General features: G+C 42.7%; 1 pseudogene; it reads right to left on the minus strand.

Annotated features, from left to right (window-relative positions):
* Window positions 1–4,524: 4,524 nt before the first annotated feature.
* LOC139575357 (uncharacterized) lies at window positions 4,525–6,037 on the minus strand (annotated as a pseudogene).
* Window positions 6,038–9,200: the final 3,163 nt, after the last annotated feature.

Consider the following 9,200-nt stretch of genomic DNA (forward strand, 5'->3'; position numbering starts at 1 on the left):
ATTAACACCCTGCACGCAATGCCACCCCCCCCCCAGCCATAAACCTAGCCCCCAGCCAGACAGTAAACATACAATACATACTGTACACACATACATACACACGCTCACACACACACAAACACAGTACACATAGGTCCAATCCCAAATGGACCCGTAAGCCCTATGCACTAGCGGAGAGCTGAGAGGATTTGACAGGTGTAATCAAGAGCTCCACCTTGCCCTCTAACAGGCTAGGTGGAAGTTTCATCATATTTCGCCATACACTGATCAAATCCTCTCACTATACATCATACAAACAACATTTCTAAGAAAAACCCAAGCAAGGGTTGCCTATTCGGACAAACCATGATACTATGCAGAATGGTTACCTATGTTTTGCATACTAAAGTTTATCCATTTCCTGGTGCTCCAGCCAGGTAAGGATGAAGAGATGTGATTTCAGCATTTTGTACCCATATGGGCATGGGCCATTTTTGTTTATTTTCTTATAGGTGTGTGTGTTGTCTGGGTCTTTGGTCCCGGTGTGTTTGGTAAGTATCTCTCACATGAGGGAGATTAGCATGGTCAGGGGTCCGGAAAGATAATTACAAATAATTTACCGCAAGAAGCCCAAACAGTTATATTATCGGCCTAAAATGTAATAATTTCAAACCTTGACATTTGTATACGATCACATATCTCTCTTATGTGTGGGAATACTTTGGAACAGATTTCTAAAATTGTTTGCCTGTGTTATTACAGTCTTATGTCAAACAATAAAATAAAAAACACCCCCAGGACGCCAGTTGGGCAACCCTGCTATAGGGGATATAGGGCAGCTCTGATGACATGGCCGAGATCACATCTCCCAGAGCACTCAGAGACTTGTTAATGGAGCTAGCCTCAGAAAGAGCGGGAATGGAGGGAGGGACAGAGAGCGAGAGAAAGACAGGAGTATTCAACAATGATATCCATGGGGGGAAATTATATATATATATATGTTACTAAAGAAAAGTTTGGACACACCTACTCATTCAAGGGTTTTTCTTTATTTTTACAATTGTCTACATTGTAGAATAATAGTGACGACATAACTATGAAATAACACATATGGAAACATGTAGTAACCAAAAAAGTGTTAAACAAATCTAAATATATTTTATATTCGTCAAAGTAGCCACCCTTTGCCTTGATGACAGCTTTGCACACTCTTGGCTTCTCTCAACCAGATTCACCTGGAATGCTTTTCCAAAAGTCTTGAAGGAGTTCCCACATGCTGAGCACTTGTTGGCTGCTTTTCCTTCACTCTGAGGTCGGGTGATTGTGGAGGCCAGATCATCTGATGCAGCACTCCATCACTCTCCTTCTTGGTCAAATAGCCCTTACACAGCCTGGAGGTGTGTTGGGTCATTGTCCAGTTGAAAAACAAATCATAGTCCCACTAAGCGCAAACCAGAGGGGATGGCGTATCGCTGCAGAATGCTGTGGTAGCCATGCTGGCTAAGTGTGCCTTGAATTCTAAATAAATCACTGACAGTGTCACCAGCAAAGCACCTCCACACACCATTTCCACCTCCATGCTTCACAGTGCAGAGATCCTCCATTCATCTACTCTGCATCTCACAAAGGCATGGCGGTTGGAAACAAAAATCTCAAATTTGGACTCGTCAGACCAAAGGACGGATTTCCACCGGTCTAATGTCCATTGCTTGTGTTTCTTGGCCCAAGCAAGTCTCTTCTCCTTATTGGTGTCCTTTAGTAGTGGTTTCTTTGCAGCAATTAGACCACGAAGGCCTGATTCATGCAGTCTCCTCTGAACAGTTGATGTTGAAATGTGTCTGTTACTTGAACTCTGTGAAGCATTTATTTGGGCTGCACTTTCTGAGGCTGGTACAGTAACTCAAATGAACTTATCCTCTGCAGCAGTGGTAACTCTGGGTCTTCCATTCCTGTGGCGGTCCTCATGAGAGCCAGTTTCATCATAGCGCTTGATGGGTTTTTGCGACTGCACTTGAAGAAACTTTCAATGTTCTGAAATGTTCCGGATTGACTGACCTTCATGTCTTAAAGTAATGATGGACTGTCGTTTCTCTTTGCTTATTTGAGGTGTTCTTCAATTTATGAAATTGGTATTTTACCAAATAGGGCTATCTTCTGTATACCACCCCTACCTCGTCACGACACAACTGATTGGCTTAAACACATGAAGAAGGAAATTAATTCCACAAATGCAATTTTAACAAGGCACACGTTAATTGAAATGGATTCCAGTTGACTACCTCATGAAGCTGGTTTAGAGAATGCCAAGAGTGTGCAAAGCTGTCATCAAGGCAAAGGGTGGCTACTTTGACGAATCTCAAATATAACATATCTTTATTTGTTACATTTTTTGGGGGTTACTACATGTGTTATTTCATAGTTGATGAGAACTATTTCACAACCAAAATATTTTATAAATCTTTGAGATATGGAGTGGCGTGAGTGTTTAATGCGCACCGGCCATTGCGAGGGCATAGGCCTATAGGTCTCATTGGTAGTAGCCTACAACTACAAAGTTTTTAGGACATTACATTTACTGTTGGATTAATACTTAGCTACTAGCAGTGGGTATTAGTTCATGTGTTTTGATTTTACACTTCATTTACATTTACATTACATTTAAGTCATTTAGCAGACGCTCTTATCCAGAGCGACTTACAAATTGGAAAGTTCATACATATTCATCCTGGTCCCCCCGTGGGGAATGAACCGACAACCCTGGCGTTGCAAGCGCCATGCTCTACCAACTGAGCCACACGGGACCGTGTGGCTTCAAGCGATCCCCCCTTTAGGAACTCTTGCAGTTTTGATAAAGCTCTCTTTGGACATTGCACCATTTCCCTCTAGCTCTCTCAGAAGTCCTCTGACCAAAACTGGTTGTCGTCACGTCTTGCAGTCAATTTTGCCTCAATGTTTCTCAGAATTGCAGCTGACTCCACAGCGCAGTGGTTCTGCCCTTCAAGCATCTTGATCGTGTCACTGAATACGGTCAAGTTTCCATGGACAAAGTCCAGCCAAAGTTCAGTCAGTGGATCTTCGAACATTGTTTGCAGGACAACAGGGCATTTGTCTTCAGAAAGAAAAAAGGATTTCAATGGCACATACCTTTTCAGCACTCTTTCTAGAGCAGGGAGCATGGACAGCCAGCGAACATTGCTGTGTCCTAAAATGTTATGGTACTCCTGGCCAACAAACTCACAAAAGCTCTTCAGTCTTTCTACTCTGACGGTGAAAATATCTTTGTGACCAGGTACTCAACATCAAGGGGAATCATATCCAAAGCTGTTCTGGCCGTGTTATGAATGATGTGGGCAGGATAACCTAAGCCAATCACCTCCCTCTGCAGAGCATTTTTTACTTTGGTATGGACATTGACCCTCCCCAGCCTATTCAGTCCTCCAAAGTTGGTATTTGTGTTGTCGGCAGACAATGCCACGACTTTGTTTTGCAGGTTACATTTTTGGATGACCACCAGGACCTCAGCTGCAATCTCCTCTGCTGTTTCTGCTTTCAAATCAACAAATCAAGCAGTTTTGTTTCCACAGATGTGTTGCCACCATATACCTTACAAAATCTGACTGCTATTGGCAGCAGCTTTACATGTCCATGATTGGACACATCAACGGACAGGGACACACATTCAACCTGGTCTAGGTCCTGTGTTACCAAAGTAGTTGCCCATGGTGCTAACACGTTACTTACTTCCTCAGGTGTTGAGCCCCAAATGAATTAGCCTATGATATTAGTTAGTGTACATACATTTGTACAATATATAAGTTAGATGTACACTATATACCCCCTTTAAATTAGTGGTTTCAGCTATTTCAGCCACACCCGTTGCTGACAGGTGTATAAAATCGAGCACATAGCCATGCAATCTCCATAAACAAACATTGGCAGTAGAATGGCCTTACTAAAGAGCCCAGTGACTTTCAACGTGGCACCGTCATAGGATGCCACCTTTCCAACAAGTCAGTTCGTCAAATTTCTGCCCTGCTAGAGCTTCCCCGGGATAACTGAAGAGAGTGTGCAAAGCTGTCATCAAGGCAAAAGGTGGCTACTTTGAAGAATCTCAAATATTAAATATATTTTGATTTGTTTAACACTTTATTGGTTACTACATGTTTCAAAATGTGTTATTTCATAGTTTTGATGTCTTCACTATTATTCTACAATGTAGAAAATAGTACAAATAAAGAAAAACCCTGTAATGAGTAGGTGTGTCAACTTTTGACTGGTACTTTATATATATTTATTTCCTGTTTACTTTATTCCTATTTTCTGATTGTATCATATTTTATCTGCAAAACTGCATCATGACATGAGGTTGAATTAAGAAGGCTGGTATCAGGGTTGTCACATTAACCCCTGAAGTACATTAAAGAGCCAGTCATTGTGCTAAGACCCCCGATCTCCTTTTACGTATGCCTTGATTGGCAGCTATCCCTCTCTGAGCCCGGGTCTGTAATGATGTACCTACTATTCACTCACTCTGACTAAACCAATTTAATAGGGCCCCTTTGAAATGGGGCGCGAGCGTTTGGGTGTACTGGTGGCTGCGATATGGCGGTTGGCGCAGGCCTGCTGAAACATGGTGAAGAGCTCCCGGCGCTGGGGACCTCCTTTGTCTCTGCTCCCTGGGCAAACACAAGCCCCTTTCTGTTCCTCTTAATCTCCACCCGCCTACTCAGGACCTTGGTCCACTCACAAAGAGGTCCTGGAGCCAGTCATTATACAGCTCCAACATGTAGGGAGAGAGTAGCACGAAGAGGAGAGGAGAAAGGAGAAAAGAGGGGGGAAAGGAGAGGGGAGAGGAGAAAAAAGGAGAGAGGACAGGGGAGAGGAGAAAAAATTAGATGGATGTCTTTTTATGTTTACTATAAGGTGTATTTGCTTCTTGTTGCTGATGAACAATAGGCAAATAGTTTCCCCTCGCTCAGTGAGACTTCTTAGCCCTCACCTTAAAGTCAAACTTGGGGGCATTCTCCTGGAGGATGTCAAATATGGCGCTGAACGCTCTCAGCATGCATGATGCCTGGGCTTCTCTGGTCTCTGTCACCCACCATGGTGAATGTCTTTCCGGAGCCTGTCTGAATGTACGCAATGATACACACGTTGTAGCCATCGATGGCTGACTGGATCAGGCTGGAAACATGACTGGTTCAAACAGGTATGCTTAATGTCCTCGAGCTACTGTGGGCCAGCGAAAACATTGGCAGCAATCAAGAGCAGGAGGTTGGGTTTAGTTAAACAACGGTGCGTACAAGAAGAACAAAATTCTCAATTGAAAAAATACCTTTGAGTACATTTCCAGTTCCACCACCTCAACTGAACCCATTCAACCCCTGATTACGCTCAAGCAATCCCAGTGCTCAGTGCTGTATTTCGTGACAGACTTGCTGAATCTGCGATAGGGGTAAAGGGGTTAGGGATGGGCTTTGGCAGAGGCTTTCCTCCTTTCTTGTTTCCTTTAGTTCACTTTTAACCAATAAAAGGATGTTAAGATTGGCAGCATCACATGTTGGTGTTTTGGAACACATCTTCCTGGGAGCTCTCACCGCTGAATACCCGGTCGATTCGGAACTCTCTTGGCCCCCTTGGCGTTTCCACGGTAACAGAGTAATCGTCCAGATGCTCCACGGCAATGGCCCCTCCCTGAGCTGGCTTGGCCTGGCTCATTGATCGTATCTGACAGAACACCAACATGTAATCTGCACCACGACAAAGCAACCGCAAAGGTCAAGCGACCCCACACTGTACAGTACTGAAATTGCGCCTAAGCTTAAGCTCAACTGAAATAGTCTTTGGGCACATAGAAGACCTGTGTTCAAACCTAGTTGGTCCCAATGATGGATAACTACATTTCATGTCCTCCACCATGTTGTAGTATTTCTTCCTCATTGTCCTCTCTGAAGTGTAGTTCTCCACGACTTTCCCATTCTCCTCTCTCACCTGTTTTAGCTCTAGGAAGAGTCTTGGTGGTTCCAAACTTCTTCCATTTAAGAATGATTGAGGCCATGGTGTTCTTGAAGACCTTCGAAGCTGCACAATCCTGTCTCAGATCTCTACGGACAATTCCTTCGACCTCATGGCTTGGTTTTTACTCTGACATGCACTGTCAACTGTGGGACCATGTGTGTGCCTTTCCAAATCATGTCCAATCAATTGAATTTACCACAGGTGGACTCCAATCAATTTGTATAAACATCTCAAAGGATGATCAATGGAAATAGGATGCACCTGAGCTCAATTTCAAGTCTCATAGCAAAGGGTCTGAATACTTAAGTAAATAAGGTATATCTGTTTTTTATTTTCTAAAAACCTGTTTTGGCTTTGTCATTGTCGGCTATTGTGTGTAGATTGATGAGGGGAGGGGGGGGGGATAAGGCTGTAACGTAACAAAATGTGGGGAAAATCAAGGCGTCTGAATACTTTCCGAATGTACTGTATACTATCATAAAAACTCTTTGTAATGTTAATTTTTCCCAGGATCTTCTCTGACATATGAATGCCACTGTAACTGCGTAATGCAGTTCAGCTGACTTGTAGGGGATGTAGATCTGGACTTATGTAAATAAGGTATTTCTCTTTTTTATTTTTAATACATTTGCTAAAATGTATAAAAACCTGTTTTTGCTTTGTCATTATTTGGTATTGTGTGTAGATTGATGAAGAAAAATGTGTATTTAATCAATTTTAGAATAAGGCTGTAACATAACAAAATGTGGAAAAAGGGAAGGGGTCTGAATAAGTCTTTCAATTCAGTAAGTGATTTAATTTAAAATGACAAAAATTAACAACTTTTGAAATTAATAGCTTCTCCTTTTCAGAAGTAATTGAAAATAAAAGCAACATTTTTTATGAATTAATTGGAATTTCAGTTTACTACCTGAATTGACTGACTTCAATTTGAATTGAGCCCAACCCTGCTGTACTCGATCACACTACAGAAAGATCTGCAGTTTACATATCATGTTGTTACACAAATAGAAACAGAGACACATAGGTCAACATACGTAGTAGTGACCACACACACACACACACACACACACACACACACACACACACACACACACATTACCAGAGAGAGAAGGGCTGGAACCGACTCTGATACAGTCCAAAGCCTTCCGGGTAATCTCACATTCCCTCAGTGTCACCTGTAGCAAAAGCACATTAGATGCATGCTCATCGAATGGGTCCAACCTGTGGTACAGAACATTATTCACTCAATAACAAGAGGCACCATATCCATTTAATTTGTCCCATACAGTGGGGCAAAAAAGTATTTAGTCAGCCACCAATTGTGCAAGTTCTCCCACTTAAAAAGATGAGAGAGGCCTGTAAATTTTCATCATAGGTACACTTCAACTATGACAGACAAAATGAGAGAGAAAAAATCCAGAAAATCACATTGTACGATTTTTAATGAATTTATTTGCAAATTATGGTGGAAAATAAGTATTTGGTCACCTACAAACAAGCAAGATTTCTGGCTCTCACAGACCTGTAACTTCTTCTTTAAGAGGCTCCTCTGTCCTCCACTCGTTACCTGTATTAATGGCACCTGTTTGAACTTGTTATCAGTATAAAAGACACCTGTCCACAACCTCAAACAGTCACACTCCAAACTCCACTATGGCCAAGACCAAAGAGCTGTCAAAGGACACCAGAAACAAAATTGTAGACCTGCACCAGGCTGGGAAGACTGAGTCTGCAATAGGTAAGCAGCTTGGTTTGAAGAAATCAACTGTGGGAGCAATTATTAGGAAATGGAAGACATACAAGACCACTGATAATCTCCCTCGATCTGGGGCTCCATGCAAGATCTCACCCCGTGGGGTCAAAATGATCACAAGAACGGTGAGCAAAAATCCCAGAACCACACAGGGGGACCTAGTGAATGACCTGCAGAGAGCTGGGACCAAAGTAACAAAGCCTACCATCAGTAACACACTACGCCGCCAGGGACTCAAATCCTGCAGTGCCAGACGTACTGGCTTAAGCAGGGGGACACATGTCCAGGCCCGTCTGAAGTTTGCTAGAGAGCATTTGGATGATCCAGAAGAAGATTGGGAGAATGTCATATGGTCAGATGAAACCAAAATATAACTTTTTGGTAAAAACTCAACTCGTCGTGTTTGGGGGACAAAGAATGCTGAGTTGCATCCAAAGAACACCATACCTACTGTGAAGCATGGGGGTGGAAACATCATGCTTTGGGGCTGTTTTTCTGCAAAGGGACCAGGACGACTGATCCGTGTAAAGGAAAGAATGAATGGGGCCATGTATCGTGAGATTTTGAGTGAAAACCTCCTTCCATCAGCAAGGGCATTGAAGATGAAACGTGGCTGGGTCTTTCAGCATGACAATGATCCCAAACACACCGCCCAGGCAACGAAGGAGTGGCTTCGTAAGAAGCATTTCAAGGTCATGGAGTGGCCTAGCCAGTCTCCAGATCTCAACCCCATAGAAAATCTTTGGAGGGAGTTGAAAGTCCGTGTTGCCCAGCAACAGCCCCAAAACATCACTGCTCTAGAGGAGATCTGCATGGAGGAATGGGCCAAAATACCAGCAACAGTGTGTGAAAACCTTGTGAAGACTTACAGAAAACGTTTGACCTCTGTTATATACCCTTTGTTGGCAATGACAAAGTATTGAGATAAACTTTTGTTATTGACCAAATACTTATTTTCCACCATAATTTGCAAATAAATTCATTAAAAATCGTACAATGTGATTTTCTGGAATTTTTTTTCTCGTTTTGTCTGTCATAGTTGAAGTGTACCTATGATGAAAATTACAGGCCTCTCTCATCTTTTTAAGTGGGAGAACTTGCACAATTGGTGGCTGACTAAATACTTTTTTGCCCCACTGTATCTAAAGGGTACTATGTAATATAGGGGTTAGCTATGGTCTCTTTAATGCTTCCACACAGGTTTCCATTCAAAAGGTTGTTGGTTCGAAAACTTACCGCAACCCTTAGCCTAACCGTAGCTTCATGTCCATATCCTGGTTCAACCCTTATCCTAGCCTCAACTCCAATCCTAACCGTAGCTTCATGTCCATATCCTGGTTCAACCCTTATCCTAGCCTCAACTCCAATCCTAACCGTAGCTTCATGTCCATATCCTGGTTCAACCCTTATCCTAGCCTCAACTCCAATCCTAACCGTAGCTTCATGT

Source organism: Salvelinus alpinus, chromosome 5 (genome assembly GCF_045679555.1).
Source record: "Salvelinus alpinus chromosome 5, SLU_Salpinus.1, whole genome shotgun sequence".
NCBI lineage: Eukaryota > Metazoa > Chordata > Actinopteri > Salmoniformes > Salmonidae > Salvelinus > Salvelinus alpinus.